The sequence below is a fragment of the Anastrepha ludens genome, chromosome 4 (genome assembly GCF_028408465.1).
Source record: "Anastrepha ludens isolate Willacy chromosome 4, idAnaLude1.1, whole genome shotgun sequence".
Taxonomy (NCBI): domain Eukaryota; kingdom Metazoa; phylum Arthropoda; class Insecta; order Diptera; family Tephritidae; genus Anastrepha; species Anastrepha ludens.
The window spans coordinates 14,145,377-14,170,054 of record NC_071500.1 but is presented as its reverse complement, the minus strand read 5'-3'; the positions used below and the strand labels follow the sequence as shown (position 1 = coordinate 14,170,054).

General features: G+C 35.9%; 1 protein-coding gene across 5 annotated transcripts in view; it reads left to right on the top strand.

Moving 5' to 3' along the window:
• Window positions 1–327: 327 nt before the first annotated feature.
• LOC128861531 (uncharacterized) overlaps window positions 328–24,678 on the top strand; it is a 122,840-nt gene continuing 98,489 nt past the window's right edge. For 2 of the 5 annotated variants that reach the window (XR_008454385.1, XM_054099727.1), the window contains exon 1: window positions 328–1,307. The gene's annotated coding sequence lies outside the window, so the exon portion shown is untranslated. The remainder of the gene's footprint in view (window positions 1,308–24,678) is intronic. The other 3 variants (XM_054099729.1, XM_054099726.1, XM_054099728.1) reach the window with 2 other exon arrangements.

The window sequence follows — 24,678 nt, the reverse complement described above, 5'->3', positions numbered from 1 at the left end:
AGAAATAAGCGTTTAAAGTTTTCATTGCGCATTCAATAGTTCTGCATGCAGTTACATCTGAAATATTTATACTTACTCATTTCAGTCATCTCAGTCAATTTTTAAGATTTTACGTTAATAATTTTTTTAGATATTTTTGAATATTTATACTTTCAGAAAATGCAAAAAACTAAATCGATTTTTCTGAATTTTCACAGTGGCGTTCCCCCTTAAGATAGATTCAATAAAGAAAAGTTTGATTTTAATTGAACATATGTAAATTTCTTTTTTTTTTTGTTTCATTAAAAATATCGAACTCAAAAGTATACATCTTTAGACTGTGCAATTTTTTTGTTTTAATATTTTTGTAAGGAACTCCAAAAAATCCATCTGGCATTAGTGACTGTTACTGAAGTGTTGTCGCTCTCTCATTGTTGTCTCTTTATAACTTCGCGCTCAGTTGAATTTACATTTGACGCTTACATGGGCCTGTGCTTTGGTGCTTTCTCGCTGTTGGTGGTAGTCACGGCTCGTCATTCGTTTGAATTTGAATTTCAGTTGAGCAGTATAAACGGTATGTGTTGGACGCTTTTCATTGCGAATTTTAAGTTAGACGAGTCGCGTTTTCAGTAATTTCAATAAAACAAAAAAAAAGAAAACCACACGCACTGTGTAAAGGTGTGTGCGTGTGTATTTGCACAGTAGTAGAAACGCAAGCGAGTCGTGGAGAACGTGCCAGACACAACAAATATTTTACTTATTGTGCTGTTCTGATGTTTTTATAAAGAAAACAATTTTTTTTCTATTTGCATTTTTATGCTTGTGTACGCCGATTTTAGTTGCTAAATAAAACAAGGTAATTTTGTTGTTTTCCTACTATGAATCAGTGATTATAAAATCTTAATTAATCAAGTATATAAAAATAAATATTGTGTGAATCCAAAAATACTTTAAATATTTGTGACGGTGAGTGTCAGAACGTCGCATAACGTTGGCGACGATGTCGATGGCAGCTGGCTGGCGTGAGTATAGTAAAGTAAAGCGGCAAAGCAAGGCAAAAGCAGTTACGTAAAGAGTGGAGAAGTGTGTACATGAGCGTCTTGAATGGTTATAAAACAAGTTGTTACGCCCATATGGCAGAATTTTCGTTGGCATATTTAGAATTTGGCTTTTTGTGTAATAATTTGGCGATGTAATTGAGTTAATGATGCAGTTAATTTAATGTCACAAACAGCTGTCGCAGCAGCAGCTGCTGCCGTGGGGGCGTGGCTGCATAGCTCCGGTAACACCGACGAAGCCAACAGCAGCAACAGAATATTTCATTTAAGGTGAGCGATAAAAAGTATTATTATGTATTTTGGTTAAATAATTCATAATGGTGTCGATATTATGCAAGAATCTGTGACGCAAAATTCAACTAACGCGGGTTCTAAGAAAAAAGACAGCAAACCCAGTTATAAAATCATCTCATGGCAAACACACGGCACAAAATCATATACAATCAAACGAAATTTCTCTTTGTAAATGTGTTGAACTCAATTAGAATGCGATTTTATGCTCCCAGAGGTGCCGCGCAGTGAGTAGAGAACCTATTTGTGTGGCAAAAAGAGTCCTAGTTGAGTAGTGTACATTTCTTTCTTTGATGGCGGTAAGCAACGTTGGGAGTGTCATATACTGCTGTGAGAGCAAATTACTTTTTTTAACAGCGCCCGATTACTTTTTTTAACTGCTCGAATATTAGTGAATGGAGCAACTATCCTATTCGCAGAGTAAACTGTAAAGTTGCTGTTAATTTAGCAGCTGCTGTTCCATTATTGATATGTTCACTTTTTTGTTGCCTCTTGCCTCTCTGTGTTTGTTTATCGAACGTGCGTTTCTTCAGTGTGTGTGTGTGTGTGTGTATGTGTGCATGATGAGTACCATTTAGTTGTGTGAGAGTGTGAGAAAGCTTCAATTGGGTGCAAAATATGCTAATGAAAATCAAATAGTCGCTGCAAAAACATACACATAAAGAGTAAAACAACAATTCTGTTATGTCAATAAGTGGAACTCAAAGAACGCCAAACGCTACTATGATACAATGCACCGCGAATTTAAAAAACAAAAAAAAAAGACAATAAAAAAAACATTTCAATGTGAACGTTTTTGAAGTGCTTACGTGTTGTTAGTATTTTTAAATAGCATTGGTAAGCGTCATTTTGTTGGAAATCCACTGTACGACTGACAGTGGGGACTCGTCATTTATTTTTCATAGCCTGCCAAGTCATTTCTTCTCTATTTCTCATTTTAATTGTGTCAATGTTTGACAGCAAAACAATGTCAGCGTTTTGTTTTCTGCCACACAAATACAAACACTTTACATAACAGGGGGAAAACAAAAACAAATGTAACAGAGCGCACATTGCCAATGCCGCCAAACAATTGAAGCACGCGCACGTGCGACTAAATGCCAAACGCAACGCTCGCTCTCCTGTTCGCATAACGCGCGCGTCTCTTGTTACGTAATCATAGGCAGCCTGGTGAACGCGCGCCTCCTTGGCAAAGAAAAGTAAAAAAAAAAAAAAATTGACGCAACATTCAATTGATATGCGTCGTAATCGATGGCACATCTAACTGCCGGTTAATGTTTGCATGCTATTATACACATACATACATTTGTGCGTATGTATATATATACATATGTATGTATGCACATACATGTGGATCTGCTGAAGCGAGCGGAAATGGTTATGTGATCACAAATATGGTGGCCTAGCACACCTTTCTTGATTACGAAGTTGCTTTAAAAGCAAGTAAAATGGTGATAATTGGAGAAATTCGATATTTTAGAACTGACATTTTGCGGGTTAAATTTCTATAGCCTGACGAGTTTTTTGACTGCTAATTGCTTATGTTTTTCAGCATTCGCACGCAATTCTGGAAAGCCTTACGCAATTTTTATACATATGTACATACATACATATGGGTCGATTTTATTATACATATATGTATCTCTAGTCGACTTCCAACTCTTATTTAAATTATGTTATGTATTACTAAATTACAGTAAATATTGTTTTAAGCTTAGTGCGCAAAGGCCTTTCACTTGAAGGTAAAATTTTACAAAAGTGTTGCTAGTAGAATTTAATATGTAGAATAGTAGAGTTGACTGCGTGAGATCTTAGACTACTGAATATGCATTCCTAAGTATGTCAATTTCTCGGAAAGTATTTAACAAAAATTTAGCTTGAGTTTTAAGAAGATTGCGTTGAAGATTTAAATCCACATTTGGACTGAAAAATTCTGCTGTATTAAATAAGCAATTTTTTCGTAAATGTCAGTTGTGCGGTTGAGGGAGTTAAAGGTCAATGGACTGCACATGCGCTTTGCCACTTAGCGTTTTCGAATATATCATCAATTAAATTTAGTTGCCGTAATTTCCACTGTCATTACTCTAAAAAATAAATGCCCTTTTGAAACATTCAATAACGACTGAATGGCTTAGTGCCATTTAAAATTCTTCTAGACGTCGAGAGTAACGCGCCAAACGGTAAATTGTTTTAGTTTTAATTGTGAATAGTAATTTTAGTAGTAGAAAAAATAATAACAGATTTTTGCATATATTAGAAGGCCACCGTAGACGAATGTGTATCCGTGCCATTGACATTCAGTGTGTAGGCCCTGGGCAGGTAACGGCGAGCCTACAAAAAAGCTCTAACGCCATAAAAAGGTTCCTAATAAAGACCCATTTAGCACTCGGAGGCGGCATAAAACTATAGGTCCCTCCATTTGTGGAACAACAACACCATAAATTGTTGTAGAAGTGAAAACGGTCAACAACAATGCCCATCTCCCATATAACTGCAATTCTCAGAAAAGAAAAAGCGTGTCATAAATAAAGGAAAATTATTTCAATTAGAGTACAAATGATGAACAAAAAAAAAAAGAAAATGACGCAATTAAAATTTTGCGAAATGTGCTTTTGAATAAATGCGTCTATCTCGTTAGACACGTAAGGGGTCCAGAGCTCGAAGGTAGTTTAGAGCTCGAAGATTTAGGGTATTTTCAGGAATTTTTATTTTTACTATAAAAAAAATGAAAAACGATATTTAAATTTTTTGAACCTTTTATTTAACATCTTTTATTTATGTACAAAAATTAAACATTTTTTTTTTTTTTTAATTTTAATAATTTTAAAATTGGCGCTGAAGTCGACCCTCTCAAAAAATTGGAACTGGACGGTGTTGTCCATTTTGGCACTTCTATTTATCTGAAACACAAAAACCAAAAAATATTAATCAGTATGACTGTCAGTAAGTCCCGCTACTAGAATAAAAAACATTTACAAAATGGCGCGGCTTTGAGTTTGAAAAATATACGGAATAATTGAAATAATACTACGATTCTAATACGAGCGATAGCCATGAGCAAATATTTAAAGTGAGCAAAATATTAAAATTTCAGACGATTTGAATAGTTGAATAGTTTTTTCTTTTTTTTTTTTGACAACACCAGGCCGAAAAAAGTCGTTTCGAGATAAATGCATTTAAATTTTGAGGTACAGGAGCGCGCGGACCGCTCTCTACCTCTCTTAATGGGCTGTAGAAGCTATAATATTGAGAATTTCCACAAGAAAATTTCACATTATATTCCTAAGGGACTATACTTTCGAAATATCGAAAAGACAATATATCGATTTTTTTGAAATTTTTAGACCACCAGATCCTTTTTAGATAACTGGCACATACTTGCTACACGTTTTGCCAGATCCACCATAAATATTATTGATATCGATTAAAAAACACGCCACCCTTTTATTAGTTCAGACTAAACTTCCAAGCTCCCCTTGATATAGCTCGCATTGCCTATGAGTTTGCTTGATTCGAAATTAATTCGGAACCGAATTTGGAACTTCCTTACTTGCTCTTCATTTATTTGATAATTCAAATCTTTGTGGCTGAACCGTCAAGATCACGAAATTTGACACAAAAGAAATATTTTCTTTGGTGTTTTTCTTTAAAGAAAACGTGTGAAAATCGCTAAAACGTAAAATTAAAATTCTTTTATTAAAAGCCGATACTCGCCGTAATCCTGCAATATTTAAAAAGTTGGCGAAAATTGCGTTATAATAATCAATCGCCAGCAGTTATGGTACTGAATATTGCGTTTCATACACTTCCGTTACAATAAAAATATCTCAATGGGGCATCCAGAACATAATAATAAAATTTATAACAATAAAATATATACATATAAACATATAATCAAACACAAATATTATTTTTCTATTCAATACAAACAAATAATATTTATTTTTATATTCAACTTATCTCTCTATTTTTGGCACATCTCAATTTGCTCCTGAATTCTGGCTCTATTATTTGAATAAGTTTTTAATAACCTCACTATCTCTACGAAATAGCTGTGTGACATAATTAAATATAAACCTCTCTACCCCTTTTGCACAAATAAGAAAGTAAAAAAAAACCTTAAGCGATGAACACAATTTTCGTTTTTGCGGACACAGCATAAGCATATCAAAATTTGGTTTTCGCTACATACTTACATACATAGTTAGATGAATGTGTGCGTGAACACATGAACAAATCATTAACAGCAGCAGCAGCATCGACAGCGTTAAGCATTTGTAGGCCACTTTGTTGTTATACAATCACACTCGATTCCGCCCAGTGAGTTTACTTTTACACTGCTCTTCCCCTTTTCGGCATTGTTGCTGTTACTAACTGACTGGCGGCGGCTCGTGGTTGGTGGCTGCTATTCATAGGCAACTCTTCATATAGGGGCACATACACACATACATACATACATGGACATACAAGCTTTGTGGTAACTGACCTGATTTGCTTCATTAGCTGAACATCTGCCGCACAGTTGTTTAAAATAGAAGAATTTTAAATTAATTTAAAAATAGTAAAATAATAAAACCAACAAACAAAACATCAAATTCGAGTCATAAATCAAAGGAATACAAAAAACAGACTTTTGGAAAAGTTTTTGTCTCTATCACTATGAAAATAATGAGGAAATGGGTAAAATTGAAAAATAAAAATATGAACAAATGGCGTGTTAATGACTTTGATCGAGGCATTGGTCAGAGAGAGTAAAAAACAGCAATCAAATCTTCAAGCCGACCGGACCATTTAGTGGCCAGTGTATTTGTTGTGCGTGGAAAATTTAATTACTTGCTGCTGGCGTTTCAACTGCCAGCGACGCACAGTGTTTGCGTTTTTAATGTGAGGTATTCACAAAAAACAAAACAATGAAATAAAAAATTAAAAAAATAAAAAAAAAATTACAAAATTAAAAAAATAAAAAATAAAAAAAAATAAAAAACTTAAAAACAATAAAAAATTAAAAAAAAAAAATAAATAAATAACAAATGCAAAATTATTAAAAATAAAAACAAAAAAAAATACAAAAAAAAACAAATTAAAAAATTAAAAATTAAAACAAACAAAAAATTAAAAAATTAAAAATTAAAACAAAAAAAAAATTACAAAAATAAAAAAAATAAAAAATGCAAAAATATTAAAAATAAGAACAAATTAAAATGAAAAAAAAAAAAAATTAAAACAAAAAAAAAAAAAAAAAAATATAAAATGCTAAAATATTAAAAATAAAAACAAAAAAAAATAAAAAAATAAAAAATTAAAACAAAGAAAAAAAAAATAAATAAATAACTAAAAAATTTTAACTTAGAAAATTTAATAGAATAAGAAACGGGTTTGCTTTGAAAGGGAGATAACCGAACTAAATATACCACTTTTAGCTGCTGAAAGTTACAAAAAATACATATATAATTTTCGAATTAGTCGAAATTACGGTTTGCAAATTTGTTGGTTATCTCCATTTCTAAGTTTCCCCTGAGAAACTGTAAGATATTATGGTAAATTCAAGTATCATCATCAGAAGACAAGAAGAGTTATTAATATGGAATAGGATAAGGCTGGCAAAATATACAATGACTCACAACTTATTTGATGCAGGCAAAAAAAAAAATTATTTAAATATCACATATATTTTATGGTATTTCCATTACAGAAAAAAATCGTATATTGTTAAATAACATAATTTATTTAATAACAAAAAAAACAAAAAATGTTTCTTCATAAGAAAGGTATGGCAAATTAAAAAAAAGAACGGCTTTTAATCGGGAATTCATAGATTCTACAAGTTTTGCTGTAAAATCGGAACTAATTTTATCCCATTCTGCCTGGCACTTTGCAGATCAGAAGCATTAGCAATATTATGGTTTCTTATTTTGTTTTCCAGCACTGACCACAAATTCTCAATAACGTTGAGATCTGGACTCTGTGTGCAGGTGTATGTACTACCTGTGGGCAGTATGTGGGCTTATCTGCTTAGTTTTTACAATACCAGACGTATGCTTGGGATCGTTGCCTTGGTAGAACCTAAACGAATCCCTATTGCCCATTTTATACGCACTTTGTACTAATCTATCGTTTAGCAAATCCAGATACATCTCTTTATTCATGTTTCATTTGATAAATGTTAAATTTCCGACTCCTGAATAGGACATGCAACCCCATACCATCACACTGCCCCCGCCGTGTTTAACCGTAGAGCGTAAATTACATGATTGAAGCGCGTTGTTTGGTTTTCTCCAAACGCAGGACTTGCCATCAGACCTGAAAAGGTTAAATTTGCCTTCAACCACAAAAACAACGGACTTCCAGAACGAAATGTCTTTGTCGCTGAGGCATAATTGAGGTTCTATGACGTTAATGTGCCGAATTATCTCATCCTTTAGCTCTTGAGTTGTTGCTTTTTCGTTCAAATAACTCCAAAGAAAGAAGCCCAACGGAGTCGTTGGCGTTTAGGTGTGGTTCACATTCAACATCGGCCCTTGAGCCCTTGAAATTTAACCACCCTTTATTACGAGCACTAATCAACGTATTATTTCGAGCAGTCCTTCCATGAATATTTTCTTCGCGCAGAACTCTACGAACAATTTCAGGGTTACAAATCTAGCCTAAGTATTTTTCGACTTCGTTGAAACTTAGAAACCTCCACATTTACGTGTTGAATTACGAATTTTTTCCGAGGATTTCATCAACCACAAATCACTGTAACCCAAAGTTATTCATTTGCTGTTCGCCATACGTACCAGCTCACTATAAAAAAAAAGAGTGAAATAAATTGAAATTAAACAAAAATCTAGTGAACACAATCAAATATAGCGCACAAAAAAAGAAATATTAAAAAAAAAAATTATTTCAGTTATTTTAGATATTTTGTATAAGGATGTTATAAAAGAGATTGAAATGAGTTGTTCGCTAAAAAAATTGTGAAATAAGAACTTTTGCCAATATGTTGTAGGCAGGTATGTATGTATGTCTGTTTGTTTATGCATCGCGCATTTATGTAGCGCTCGCATTATTGAAGGGTAGGCGATGTTATGAAATCCGCACAACCACCCAATGAAATGAAAGAATTTCATAACTTTTGCGTTGCGCATCGAAACGCTCAAAGCAAAGCAAAGTAAAGCAAAGCAAAGCAAAGCAAAGCAAATGAAATCAAATCAAATCATATCAAATCAAATTAAACCAACTCAACTCAGTTTTATTTAAACACTAACACAGCCAACGTTAGGGTGGGACCGTCTGCGGCAAGTGTACATGAAGCGCCCCCAAGACGCACCCGCGCAGTTGAGCAGCGAAAAAGAACATCGCGCAAACAATTCTCGATGCAAATTTTCTAACACACAGCTAGCACGCACACAACTACGTTTTGATTGCATGCACGGTTGACTGATTTCTATGCTATGTACTCGTATGTGACCATAAGCGCGTAGTCGTTCGATTCTATTTCGATTATGCACCGCAAATGGGCGATTAATCATAAAAATCATTCAAGGCAGGCAACGCAACAGCTGGTCTTACGTAAGGCGAAATGCGCTACAGCTCGAATTGAATGGAAATTTATATACGAGGGTGGTTATTCACTTTTCTGGTCTAATAATGGAGAGAGGAATGTTGGTGGTTGAAAATCGTTTTTATTTTTTTTCATATTTTTTCCATGTTTATCAGTAGAGTTTTTCATGCATTTGAACCAATTTGTTTAAGTATAAGATCTTGTACAGTTGTATTTAAATTATTTTTTTTACCATGCAAAATTTTATTACAGCTCGCTCGTCATAGAGTGTCTTAGTCACTCAGTATGTGACATGGCGACCTTTGTTGTTTTATTTCGCGCATAGCATCCATATTTTCTGGCACAAACACTGGATTTGTACGACCGACCTTTCCGGACTTCTTCGGCGACCAAGCAGAGACCACGAGAAAGTTCATTATAGATATCAGTTTTTTATGGTGCGCCAGGATGGTGTTTGCTCGATGTATAATGATTTTAGTTCATAGATGCATTCTTCTCTCGCTAATTCACGTTGAAAATTGTAAAAAATAATCGCACGAATATTTTCACAGTTTTATTCCTGTTTTTTGGCGAGTTGAATTTTTAAGGCCACTGTAAACAACATCACTCTGTCTCATAAAGTAAAACGTTCCTAGTACGCCTATGGTAAAATATGTTAAATTTTCAAATGGAAAAGTGAGATGGCGCCTGAAAGCACTGGAAGTGCCCAAGGCTAGAAATATAAATAGCGACCCTCGTGCTCGCACATATATACATGTATAGGAATGCATGTGTGTGTAGTTATAAACATATGCTTGCATGTGTGGGTGCAGGAGCTGCAGAGTATGCACTGGCTCTTACATATACATATATTATGGCGTACACGAGTGTGTGTGTGTGTGTGTGTGTGGGTGCGGGTGCCAGTGTGCCGCTCACTGTAGGCGCCACTTGTCACTGTGAAATAATCAAATAGTGGATTCTTGCATTTGGTGCGGATACGAATAAGATAACCTAATATTTTCTTCTTCTTTAATTCAATAAATCCATAAAGCCTTAAGGATCGATAGCTTGGTGCTATTTTGTTTTTGCTATTGAAAATGCCATGCTGATATATTGCATTTGCATAGTAATAAAATTAATTTTGGAGGAAACTTTGAACAAGTAATAATTTTTTGGCTTAAGCGAGCAATCAAAGTGCATTAATTGCCAACTTTCTTTTTTTTTCTTGTTCACTCCACTCGGGAGCATAGGGCCTCGACAAGACACAGTCTTGCGTTGGTTTCATTAATCTATTTTTTTGCTTTCTGATAGGGTAGGTGATTAGTCTACCACTAATTGCCAACTTAGTGCCTTTTAATTAAAGAAAAAAATTAAGGCAATTGGTGTAAAAAAGTATGAGATTTTGTTTTTTTGTTTTTAAGTAATGAATGAATATTTGAACAAACGTGGATAATAAAAAAATAGTAATTTTTGTAAATAAAATATAACAAAATTTAATAATAAAATAAAAAAAATTTATAATAAGTAAAAAAAAAAAATAAAATTAAAAAAAATTCATAATAAAAAAAATAATAATAATAATAAATAAAGCCGTAGTCTTTCTAGAAAAAATTATGCAACGCTGGAGGACAAGAATAAAAATACCTGGCTATGAAAGCTCTCAATACACAACCGAAATAAACATTCGAAGTGGCATCTTTCAAGGTAACTTCCTGAGTCCGCTCTGGTTTGCTCTTAGCATGAACCCCTTAAGTCGGATCTTGAATGAGACGGGACATGGGTTTGTATTAAAGCACGGGCAATCTGGAAGATTCCGGCTGAGTGACCTTGTTTACGTAGATGATTTGAAACTCTACGCAAGTAGTTCTAAACATCTACAATAAGCTTTTGAAATGTGTCAAAACCTTCTCCAATAATAGCAGAATTCAAAAGGCGCCTTCCCGCTGTCTGCAAAGCCCAACTTAATGGCAAAAACCAAATCCACACTATTAACTTATTTGTCGCGCCGGGTGGTATCGTATAGCTTCGTAATTGTAAAATGCGCATCTACTGAAATAGAAAACCTACAGCGAATAACGCGTACAATTATGACTAAATACAAGTTAGGCCATCCAAAAAGCTCTGTCGTTCGAATGATGCTACCTAGAAAAGCGGGCGGCAGGGGACAGATTGATGTTGGAGCAATTGATGACAAACTTATATTTCAACATAAGTGCTCATACTTTCAACATAATTGCTCCCAATCTCCCGATCTGCACAAGACTGCAATTGCTGCTCAATTGATGATAATTACACTCCACTTCGGATGAATCAATGCTATGAAATCAGGAACGCAACCACAATAGATGAAAATATTCAAAGATGGTCTGAAATGGCTGTTCACGGCGTGTATCGAAAATACTTGCTGAGTCCACATGTCGACCAAAAATTGTCGCACTTATGGCTGACCAACAGGTCGTTATTTGCCGAAACGGAGGGTACCATTTTCGCCATACAAGATGGTGTGATTCCAACAAGAAATTACATTAAATATGTAATGCGAGAACCAAATGCCGCTGCAGACAGATGCCGAAGATGCAATAGTCGAAGTGAGACATTAGATCACGGGCTAGCTGGATGCACCACATTGACAAACTCCATATACCTGAAGCGACACAATGGCATTGCGAAAATAATCCATCTAAAACTGATGATGTACAACTTCAATCAAAGCAAAATACCGTACTTTAGATACACCCCAGAACCTGTTCAAGAAGACTCCAACTACCTCCCGACTAGAATTACAGTGAGGCATGCCGAAGAATCAGTTAAGCCCGAATTAGGCAGGCCTTACTATTACTTACTTACTATTACATACATTACCTTACCAGGCTCACGTTAGGCAAGGCAAAGATTGGCATACCAGAACAATACCAAATTTGGTTGTGGTCACGAAAATGTGGGGCAGTGTCTGACTTAGGCATAAATTGGAATCCCTAACTGATTTGTAGAAGGGCATCCGGAGTATTACCGAAGTTCGGTTTTTCAAACCTGCGCCTAATGAGGCAGATGTGTGGCGATACCTTTCGGGACTTGGGCCTAGTTTGGCTGCCTTATGAGGCGCAAATTTGGAATGTGGTCTGCCTTATTTGCGCCTAATCACCGCTAGTCGGGCTGTTGTATTATGACTGAACAATTAAATGAAATTTCAATATTTGGGGCCACTGCTGGCGACAGAAGATATCGTTCGATTGGGCTGAAATTTGGCACACATTTTTTATTAGTCTAACAGTGCAACTTTTCCGCACTATTAGAATTCGATCCTAAATTTTTTTTCGGCCCACTCTAGTAGCTAGTGAAGGAGAAAAAGAGTGAAGAAAAACGATAGAAATACAGAAATAGTTAGACCTGTGTGAATTTTCCAGATGCTTTGGTAAATCGGAAAATATCCTCCAGTTTGATTTTACTCGTTCTGATGGCATCGACACCAAAAATCGCAGCCGTGCTCTAGCAAATGCAGAACACTCACACAGAAAATGCTCAGTGCTAGCCGACTGAGACCGTGGGCCTGTTGTGAAGTTTGTTTGAAAATATATAAATAAATTAATTATTTAAAAATGAGAAAAACATAAATATACATACGCCATTGTTTTAATGCTTTATTTTTTGCGTTCTTGCGTGATAAGTATTTTTTTTATTACTATTATTTTTTAGAAAGATTTTACGAGTTCAAGACCTATTGGTTTCATTGAAATTTGAACTAACTCTAATAATAGAATTCACATAAACATTCGTGTTATCAAATCAAAATAACGGCAAAAAATTATTCAATGCAAATAAGAGGTGAATTTTTTTGTGGGCGAAAAAGCACTTTCTTGGCACACAAAATAGGAAATAATTTTAATATTTTATTTCCATTTTATTATTTCTTTATTTAAAATTAGTTTCTTTGCACTAAAATGTATATGAAGTTTCATTCTTCAAACTTTTTATTGAATTTATTGATTTTTAGTTTGCCTAAAAAATTTAAATTTGCCTAAAAAACCTAAAATTGTTAAAAACCTGCTACTTGCTATACCCCAAATCTATTCATTGGAAAAAAAGAAGAAGAAAAGTGAAGAGATAATTTTGGCATTAAGATTTCTCACATTTCCTTTGTTCTTTTGTCATGAAATTAGTGTGTCTATGTCTAATTGAGTACAGTAGGTTCTGTTTTTATGCGGTAGATACGTTCCGCAAGAAACAGCATAAAAAAAGCTACTAGTTCTATAGTAAAACTATAGATACGTTTCAAATGCTAAAACCGCATAAATCTGAAATAATTAAATAAAATCGCATAAACAAAAATTGTATTTTTGAAAATTATATCTTTATTTAAGAAACGTCAGAATCGAAAAATAAATTTACATCGTCAGAAATAGAATCAGACAATACCCGCATGTTGCGCATTCGTTTCGGATTTGGCGTAAAATCACTTCCGTCACTTGAGGAAATGTACACGTCTAATCTGGATGGTGATGCAGGCGGTTCCATACTTGTAGGGTTAGAATTTTTGATGTAATCTGTGATGAGTTTTTGCTTAGCTGGTTTAGAATCTTGTTTATATGTACAATTCGCGATAGGTCGACATGCATTTTGTAATTAAAAAAAAACCGCACTATTTCAAAACCGCATAAAAACAGAACCTACTGTACACCATAAAGTTGATGACTGATCCAAATCTACCGAAAATTAGAAATGCATTACATAAACGAAAAAATATCTTTGTAGTTGATTTCATCAGAATTATGCAGTAATTTTAGACAATACCGTCGTTGCTGCCCAGTGTGTCAAGGCTCGGCGTGCCGCAACGGTCTTACTCAACATTCGTTGCGTTCGCAGCCGCCATTGTCTGGTATATTCTACAGCCGTACTGCACTTTATAAGATACATACATACGTACATATTTGATTATGTATGTGGATTTTTGATTCATTTGGCTTCCTAGAAAATGGGGTGTGCATGCAAGTAACACAATGCGGCGACGCGTTGATTTTCCGCTGATAAACAGGCATTCGAAAATTGAGCTATAAAGTATTAAGATTTATTTGTACACTTGCAGTTAATGCCACATACTACATAACTGCGTACATTGATAAGTACTACAGTGAGTCAAAATGAAACTCGTATAATAATTTATTTGAAATTTTCGACATATATATTTTTTTATAATCTATATAATTTAAAATTTTTTATTAATTTGTAAAAGAGCTCATTATAAAGGTTTTATTTTTTGTATAAAATTCACTTTGAATCAAAGAAGTTCAAAATGAATTGCTAAATACAGTCACTCACACCTTAGGTTAGGTGAGGTTATGGTCAGTCTAGACGACCAACTGCCCTGTGCGACATGGGAACCTTATTTATCTTCCTTCGTGGCACCATTTTGTGGCTCTGAGGAAGCTTAGTATTGATGCCAACCCCACGCCAGACAGTTCTGTAAGAGAATTAAAAACGCATTTACCTAGACAATCTGCTCTGATTTTAGCTAAGGTTAGACAATTCCAATGGACGTGCTCAACTGTTTCTTCCTCGTGCTCATCTCTACGATTTCTATGATACCGTGGTTCATGGGAGACAACTCCTAGTCTCAATGAATGCCTGCGAAATAACGAATGACCGATTATACAAGCCACGACCTTCGAGATATCATCTCTTGAGAGTCTAAGCAATTCCTTTGTTCTTTTCTTGTTTATTTGCGGCCATGGTAGCCTAGCTGTTAGACACGTATCTTCATTTCTCCATGACCTATTGGCCTCTTGGATCATGTTGTTTTTATTATTAGTTTTCTCGTGGCCACAGGTATTCAAATGGTAATTTTATCACTTAGCAGTTGAAGAGCAGTACCTTTTCTGGCTGCCTCCCCCGTTTACAGTTTCCCTCAATATCTCTATGTCCCGGAACCCATATAAGGCTGACCTTGAATACGTAACTAATATCATTTAGCGCTGCCCGGCATTCCTGTGCAATCTTCGATCTTAGTAGAGCCGCATTCATTGATTTAATGTCCGCCTGGTTATCCGAGAATATATTTATAGTCGTTTTTGTTTCGGCATACGTATTAAGATATGTAGCCACTTCTTTTATAGCTAGAACCTCTGCCTGATATACGCTGCAGTAGTCTGGTAGTCCAATGGTTAGTTACAGTCCTAATTCTTTCGAAAATACTCCATAGCCAACCTTATCGTCTAGCTTGACACCATCTGTATAAAAATGTACCGCTCTCCTTCTTCATTGCCTTGGTGTTTGGCACTCCCTTCTTGACGGTATACTCGTCTTGAAGAGCCTTTCGAAAGTGAGTCTAGGAATAGAGTAGTCGATATCTTGCTTGTGACTATTCGGAGATTGCGAAATAGAAGCGTGGTCGATCCACCGGTCTTTCTATAGCGCCATACTTTTGAGTCTGAGCGCCAAGGCGGCGGCCACGTGTTTCTCTTCCAGATTTAGTGCAAGTAAATTGAATAGCACTTCCAGCGCTTTGTTTGGGGTAGTCCTTAAAGCACCAGAGATGCATAAAAAAGCTGTTCTTTGGACCTTACTCGTGATTTTAGCGTAGGTCGCTTTTTGAGCAAATGACCACCATACAAGTATTGTCTGAGTTCTGGTTGCAACACCGCTGAAAGCCTTTTTTATTGTGATTCGTGCGATTATTTTATTAATCCTACTGAGCAAGGTAGTTCTTAAATTCCGGTTCTTACATTCCGTCAGATTGGCTTTCTAGGGATTTTCACGATCACGCCTTCCAAGCAAGTCGCATGTTGCCCAGGATTTCAAAATTAACGGGTGTATTAAGCTTGAGCTAGCCAAACTACCTATAGTTTTATGCTACAGGCTGGGCCATATAGAGTTTGCTTTTTGAACCAACTATTTTTTTGAAAATTTTAACACAAATGACATGTCAAATGTGTTCATAATTTACTCAAAGGTTTGACATTTACGAAATGGGACGCTATACGCTTGAACAAAATTGGGAAATATTGAAAACCTATTTCCAAAGTGGTGAGTCTTCTTCTTCTTTTCTGATTTTCACATCGGTGGCTATGTCAATAACCAAATTGTCGGATTTGGGGCTCAGAAAATCCACACGTTACTGTAGAGAAGGAAATGCATCCACAACGAGTCACTGTTTGGTGCGGTTTTTGGTCTGGCGACATCATCGGGCCATTTTTTTTTTCGAAAATGAGCGAGGAACCGCGGTTACAGTAAATGGCGAGCGTTACCGTGACATGCTCAACGAGTTTTGTTTCCAAAAATTGAAGAGGATGACATGGACGACATTTGGTTTCAACAGGACGGTGCAACTTGTCACACTGCCAAAGTTACACTCGAACTTTTGGCTATCGTTTTTGATTTAAGCCCGTTGGACTATTTTTGGTGGGGAGCCGTTAAGGACAAATGCTATGCGAACCATCCAGAGACGATTGATGCTTTAAAACACGAAATCGAAGTTGCCATTCATGAAATTCGAGCTCAAACAATCGAAAATGTGCTTAAAACTGGGTTGCCAGTCGTGGCAGTCATTTGAACGATATTATTTTTCATTCATAAATGACAATGTTCAATCTTCAAAATAAAAATAAAAGTTTGAAAAAATATTGATTAGTTTTTTTTTTATAGCCGATTCAAAAAGCAAATTTTACATGGCCCATGGTGGGTTTGGTCGTCACCTAAAAATATACTTTAAAATTCACGCAAGCCATTCAACCTGGTATTCAAAACAATTGTAAACTTAAACCTAAAACTACTAAGTTCATAAACGCTAACCCTATAAGGTTCTGACCCCAAAACCGTATAGCTCTGTAATCAAAATACTGAGACCATATCATTCAATAGCTCAACGCAAAACTGTTTGTGGTATAATAAAGACTGTACAATATTTCCGCTCTTAAGTATTAAGACCTATTAATATCAGTATATTTTTTTTCTTTCTTTATTTATTTTTTTTAATTTTATTTTTTCATTATTATTTTGTTATTATTTTGCAAGCAAACACTTCCGCATGGTGCTGATCACATACCATTTGCGCTCACTGTAGGAATGCGGTTGAGCATAGCCGCATCGTAGCGCAACGCAAGGCATTTTTCGTCAATGTCAGCAGCCGCAAAATATGTGCATGCATTCATTTATATGCTGCAGCCAATTTTGATGAGAATATCATGAGCAATAAATGAATTAACTGAATCACAATGAAGTGCGCTCAATGCTAGATACATATACATACGTGCATATGAGTGTATGTACTTAATTGAGTACATACAAAAAAACAAATAAAAAGAACAATAAACTACTTACGTACATACTTACATACTTATGTGCTTATGTGATGCATAAAAATAAATCTATTAATATTTACATAATCATACAAACAAACCGGCACTCAAATGCAAATGTGAATGCCAATACAACTACAAATGTTAGCAAATACAAACACAAATGCAAATAGAAATAGAAGCAGAAACAGAAATACGAGTAAGAATGCGTCGGCTACTGCATGCCATTGTCAAACGTCCAACTATCTATTGTTATTCCACAGTTGTCAGTGGCCGCAGCTACTAATGTCGTTTATGTACTTTTTGTTGTTGCTGCTGCAGCTATTGATGTTGTTTGTAGGTTTGTGTGATAAATATATTTTTGTGCGATAGCGTAATGTGTTATTGAAATTGTATAATATGATTTTTAGTTTCATTGTTCATTTACAATGTCAGGAATTCAACACACATAGGAGCACACACGCATATACATACGCCGATACACTCACCGTTACACTACTACTCGTACAACACCCGAGTTTACTTGTAATGAACACATGTTCATTTGTTAGTAAATATTTCTATAACTTTCTGTTTTATAACGGTTGCGTAACATTTTTTTTATTATATGCAAAGAACCTGAGCGAATGCACTACGCGCAAAAGCACTCCTCCATTTTTTCTCCGGTGCTCTTTGCTCACCCCACGCCACTCATAAGGGCAGTGCAATAGCAGTGCGCCTTTTTTATTGTAATCCTATTAAATGTCATATACTGTGTGGGTGTGTGTGTGTGTGTGTTGATTTTTATTGTCGTTTTTGTAATTGCATTGGGGCTTGTTGTTATTGTTGTACGGCTGTTATGAACGTTGAGTTGGCGGTGTTATTGACTTGTGTAATTATCAATTTGTGCAGTGTCAGGCGAGTGTGTTGTTGCTGTTATGACTGTTTATTATACGCCATTAGCTGTTAGCTGCTATTTATTTGCTTTTGCTGTATGTATGTATGCATGTTTGTGTGTATATTTGTGTGCTTTAGTTCTGTCTTATCGTTTTTCACTTTCTACCGTCACGACAAATAACAAACTCTGATGAGTTTTTCGTTGTAGAACTCAAGCGATTTTAATATCTGTTCACAAATGTGAATATTTGCGAAGTGTGAAGAGTTCGCTAAAAAATTCGTACGAAAAATAGTAGAAAAGAGAAGATTTATATGACAGAAAAAGAAGAAAAGTTGGGTAAAAAATGTTTACGAAAATTTGGTAAAAAACAAAGGATTTTTGTTATTTTATCACAAAAAAAAGGAAGGTTTTCTAAAAAATTCTTGCGAAAATTGCTAAAAAACACAGGTTTTGTGTCATTCTAATATACTACACAAAAAAAGAAGAAAGGTTAGGTAAAAAATTAAAATTATTAAATATTAAAAAAAAACAAAAAAAAAATAACTAAGGTGAAACTAAATTCGGTACGTACCGAACTTTGTATACCAGCACCCATTATGAAGGGTGGTTAAATTTTAAGGGCCGATGTTGAATGTAAACCACACCTAAACGTCAAGTTTTTTTCTGCATTTCATTTGACTTTTTGTAATTTCAGACCAACTCAATTTGAACCATTGAAACATACACAATCGAGCAACGCGTTAAAGTTATTCAGGCTTATTATGAAAACGGGCGTTCAAATCAAAATGCATATCGCGCACTTCGTCTTCAGGGATAAGGCACATTTTCACCTCAGTGGATTCGTCAATAAGCAGAATTGCCGCATTTGGGCGAATGATAATCCAAGAGTGATTGCCGACAAAGAGTGACTGTTTGGTGCTAAGATCATGTGATTTGACACCGTTGGACTTCTTTCTTAGGGGTTACTTGAAAGAAAAGGTGTACGACGATAAGCCAGCAACAATTCAATAGCTAAAGGATGAGATAACTCGGCACATTAACGGTATAGAACCTCAATTATGCCTCAGCGTCATCGAAAATTTGGACCATCGGGTGGAGGTGTGCCGCCGAGGCCGATATTTTGTTCCATACATAATTGAGCCATACTAATATTACACTAGTCTACAAGGAAAAGTATCCGAAATAATTTAAACTAATATCTGCTTCTCTGTCCATGCAAAATTCGGATCGATAACTAAAATTAATTTATTAGTTTGAGTTTTCGAGATATCCTAACCTAAAAGTGCAAAAAACCCCATTTTTGCCCATATTTGAGGTTATGTAGCCTTGCAGATGTTTTCTTTCACCAAAATTAAAGGATGGCATCTTTAAATACAATCCTTCTTTTTTCAAATGGCGTTTTGTTTGCTCAAATATCATTTTTTTTCGCAGAGATATCGCATTTTGAAATTTTCATGTTTCGAAATTTTCCTACACCTGAAAATCGATTAAGATAACATAGACATGATATATCCGATTACTAATTTTCTTGAATTGAGTCTTATTTTTCTTAAAATTTTGTCTCACACCATAAGTGTGCTGACTCACCACATCCCTACACTATCTAACCTTTGGGTACCGAGTCACACACAGCCCTAACCCCTAGAAACCACCCCTATCATACCGCGAGCAGGCTAACCCACATAACCGCAAGCAGGCTTTCCCACAAACTCCAAATTTACATACTATTAATCCATATATTTCAGGCCCTCAAACCCAAGAAAATTAGTAATCGACTATATCATGTCTATGTTATCTTAATCGATTTTCAGGTGTAGGAAAATTTCGAAACATGAAAATTTCAAAATGCGATATCTCTGCGAAAAAAAATGATATTTGAGCAAACAAAACGCCATTTGAAAAAAGAAGGATTGTATTTAAAGATGCCATCCTTTAATTTTGGTGAAAGAAAACATCTGCAAGGCTACATAACCTCAAATATGGGCAAAAATGGGGTTTTTTGCACTTTTAGGTTAGGATATCTCGAAAACTCAAACTAATAGAGCAATTCTGAGGCCAGATTTGGATTCAGCGCATCATAAACCTTCGGAAATATATAGTCTGGTTTCTGGGTCTGAATGTTGGTTAAATTTTGTCGGCCTGTGTTATCATAATAAAGAGAAATGACAATAATTTTCTAAAAGAAGTGTATTTTATTCAAAACCAACACCGGCCCTTGAAACTTAACCACCCTTTAGTCAAATAGAATTTGGGACGTACGGGCGGATATTTAGGTTTAACACATAAAAAGTGGGTGTGGTTCTTCAACGATATCATAAATAATTATGTCGGTTCTAAATGAGGTGCGGAGCAATGCGTGTACGAAGGTTGGGCGAGTTTTATTAAGTCGCGTAAATTTACTTAAAAGTGGACGTGGTATGAAAACTCGGCGCTACTACAGCTACTAAGAGAATTTGCACATAGACAAAGTAATGAGAGCTGGAAATAATTTTACTTGCTTTTTGAAATTTCCTTTCTCGCTTGCCGACATTGAATCCCTCCCTTACTCAAGAAATACGTGCAAATGTATAGATGTATAAGTTAGGTTAGGTTACATGGCTATTCCGTGGAATACGAATAGCATTTAAGCCATCGATGAGGGAAAACCACTGGATAACCATACGGTAAGGAAATCGTTCATGGTGATACCAAGCGAAAGAAATTAAAAGTAGAGAAGAAAGAAAGGTTGACTATTCGAGAATTTGTAGAAGGAAACGGTACATGCTAATGAAGCAGCGATGTATGCGGCTGATGTCCAAACCGAGTGTTCCTCATATTTAATCAGAGCCGAAATATCTAAATCGCAACTGTGTGAAAGCAGAACATCTTAAAAATAAACACTGAGATGCTTACATCCCATGCTCCTCCTCACAGCTCTCGCACAAGAGGCTGGGAGAGTTACCGCGTAAGACTTTTATCCAGAACGAGACATTTAGATTTACGTTGTTGAAATAGTATGAAAAATGGCCATACTTTCTTGTTGAATGCTGCTGAAAGGCCAGTCTGAATATAAATTTGACCCAATGGGTTTGGGAACGTTCGTTTCAGACTCATCGATTTTAGTTGCATATGAACTGTACAGTACTTGTACATATGTACATATGTATGTTCCAGAAGTATATGACCCATAATCATGCTGAGGCGGAGTTATTTAGCGGCATTTCTCTAGCTTTGTTTAGCTCATCACTTCTTGGGCAATACAAAAGCTGAGCTGAGTATTAGCATTACGAGCCTTTGACGAGGCTCGTTAGAAAAGTGCGTGCAAAAATTAAAACTACTGAATTGTTTGGGATGAACCTTGTTTTACTTTTCGACATAGTCTTATTTTACGCTTATACACCTCGTCGAGCGCTGTTTCTAGTTTGTTGATCTCTTTCGAATCATAGAATTTGTTCAAGTCAGAAAAATAGCCATTCGTTTCTGGAATTACCTAATGGTTTGATTAAATTTTCTTTTTCCCGCCAGCCAATTCTTCAAATTGGAGAACAAATACTAGTCCGAGGGAGCCAAGTCTGTGGAATGCTGAAATGTGAAAGAGATTGGAACCATATTTCCATTAATTTTGCGACTACAAATGCGGAGGCGGGAAATCACTCGACCTTCTTTTTTTTTTTTAATTTTTTTTTTTAATGCGGTGTAAGCATCGACCAACCCTGTCAGTGTGGGATACTTTAAGCCGAACTAAACCGCTTATCGTCAAAGTACCGATACCCCCGGTACTACCTTCAAGTATCTGCTCCGGAGGCGATTTGAGCGATAAACTCAACGTCCGTTATTGTCCAGATGCTGTATGACGAAAGTAGCATCTGCTTGTTACCACCCACTTTTTATGTCATTTCATGAGAGACTCACCACCTGTCATAAAAGTACTCCCCCCACTCACCATATGCTTGACGACCATACCATGGGGAGGCAAGTTTTTTAAGCTCGGTATCGTCAGTTTGTCTGCATCCAAATAAATCAATCGAAAAATAGTTCTACGGCATAATCGTTATGTATGTATGTACGGCCCTCGCATATGTAAGTGGAGGCGTTACCTTGTATTGCCTTGTACTGCCTGATAGAAAAGTCTTCATAGGAGGATCTCTAAGAACTTACCTATAAACTTAAGTGAATGGGTGCATATAAATACTTATACATATAAATGCATGCAGATGTATGTATGTATGTACATACATATTTCCCTTTTTCGTTTTTTTGGTATGCATTGCAGAAAGTTAAATCTTCTAAAGAAGCTTACAGCCCGTACTATAAGCGTACCCTGTTCGGCAGCTGAGCACCTACGGACTAAAATCACGCCCTCCACCTCTTCATTCTGCTATTAAGAGGGCGGTAAGTTAAGATACTCCTTCGTGAGGCAGGCTATTTGGACGTCTCGTCTCCTCAGTTGCTTCTCAGACGTTGCTCATCTTGTCGTAGTGTCCCCACTATTACCTTCCCCAATTTGTTTTCTTTTTCCATTTCTCGAACTAATACATCTACACATGTACTATATACAAGGTGAAGTCCAAAATAAACAAGACTGGGGTCATAAAAATGTTTTTGATGGTGCCATCTTTTTAGTAAGTTGGTGCGTTGAAGGTTGCATCCCTAGCTGGCTTCCAGTGACAGCTTGGTGACATTGGGTTTAGTGGAAGCGAAGTTATTGCATTTAAAGGGCCAGTATGTTTGTGTCATCGGTAAAAAAATGAGTTTCGAACAAAGAGCTAATATCAAATTTTGTTTTAAAATCGGTAAAACGTTTACCGAAGCCTTTGAATTAATGAAAAAAGATGATGGCGGCGATGATTGTCTAGCTCGCGCCAGAGTTCATGAGTGGTTTACACGTTTCAGAGATGGTTGTGAGGACATAAATGACAATATACGGGGCGCCAAAATCAGTAACCACCGAAAACTCTATCGAAATTGTTCGTAAATTTATCAAAAATTATCCGAAATCATGTTTTAAATTTATGCAATCGGAGGACCAAAAATTGCTCAGAATTCAACATTCGAAAGACCTCAGTAAAGAGGCGAGAAAAGACGAGAACTTCCTCTACAATATTGGAACTAGAGATGAAACGCGGTGAACCTGAAACTAAGCGTCAAAGTGTCGAATGGAAAGCCCCAGATGAACCACTACCCTTAAAATCGAATTCAAAAATCAAATGGATGCTCTTTTGTTTTTACGATTCCAAGAGAACCCGTCAATGCAATTTTCTACCTTAGCCTTTTGAAGCATTCGTCGAATTCGCGCTGAATACCGCGAAGGAGGAAGCTGGCGGTTGGTGCAAAATAATGCAACTCCACTCCAGTCGATCCACTCTTGTGACTGAGTTTTTGACTGGAAATCGCATTTTAACCATCAATCACTCACCGTATTCGCCTGCTTTGGCTCCCTGCGACTTTTATCTATTCGAAAAATTACATTTGTCCGTGAAAGGAAAACGTTTTGCGGCCATAGAGGTCATCCAAGAGGCTTGTACCGACATCCTGAAGGGCATTCGGGTCAATGACCCGAAACACTCTTTCGAAAAGCCTTTAGATCGTGCAAAACAGTATATCGAGGCCGGAGAGGACTATTTTAAATCAATAAATTCAAAGTAATCAGAACAAATCTCCTATCGTTACTATTTTATCTCAGTCTTGTTTATTTTGGACTTCACCTTGCATGTACTTATCGCATAGGTACATAGCTCATTTCATGACACAGCACTCCAGCGCTCGCATTATCGTATTTATTATTGTGCTTGAATCAGCGTCTGCTTACTTTTAAAGCCTTTTTATTATTGGCACTGTTTACCGTTGCTCACGTAGCCACCACAAATACCACAATAATGTGTAGTGTTACACAACTGGCTAATTTAGAAGTATGCGCTCAATGAAATTTACATGCATACATACATACATACATATGTACCTGTATGTAATCAAATAAAATCGAATAAAAGCAAATGAAATCAGATCTGAGGCGAGTATGTCAGCGTTAAGGATGATGTTTTCAAAACAATACCATTTGATGCATTTCTATGTGCATGCACATGCATGTGTATGTATGTATGTATGTATGAGAGTGTAGTCACTCGAATGTATGGCAAAGTTCTTACTTACTTTTTACTGCACTACTTACTTGCCCTTTAGTAGCCTTTTAATGGTATTATTGAGTTGTGCTAAAATGCAGAATTAGGCACTCAATGGCAATGGCCTGCCGCTACTGTAATAAATCCAAAATGGCCCTCCAATTGGGGCTAATAATATCAAGTGCTTTCAGTTCAATTCTTCTATTAACGAAGCGCTTTTATTCTCCATTCGAACGCTTAAAAACTGCTAAACTCAAAAATCAAAATTATGATGGACAGATGTGTAGCCAATTAAATTTTCACGTTTCCTCTTCCAATCGCGGCGTTGACTACTTAAGCTATTTGTAGCTACGTGTATGCCGTGCCGTCGTCAATCTATCTGGTCGTTTTGTGTTTTGTATTTGTATTGAATGCCCGGCAAAATTTTTGTTTACATAACAATAGAAAGCCAAAGACGAAGAAACGAAAAACGAATGCAACGAAGAATACAAAAAATGAGTAAAATAAAAGCAAAACAATTTTAGAATCAGAAAAAATAACAATAAAAAAAAATCGGCGTAAA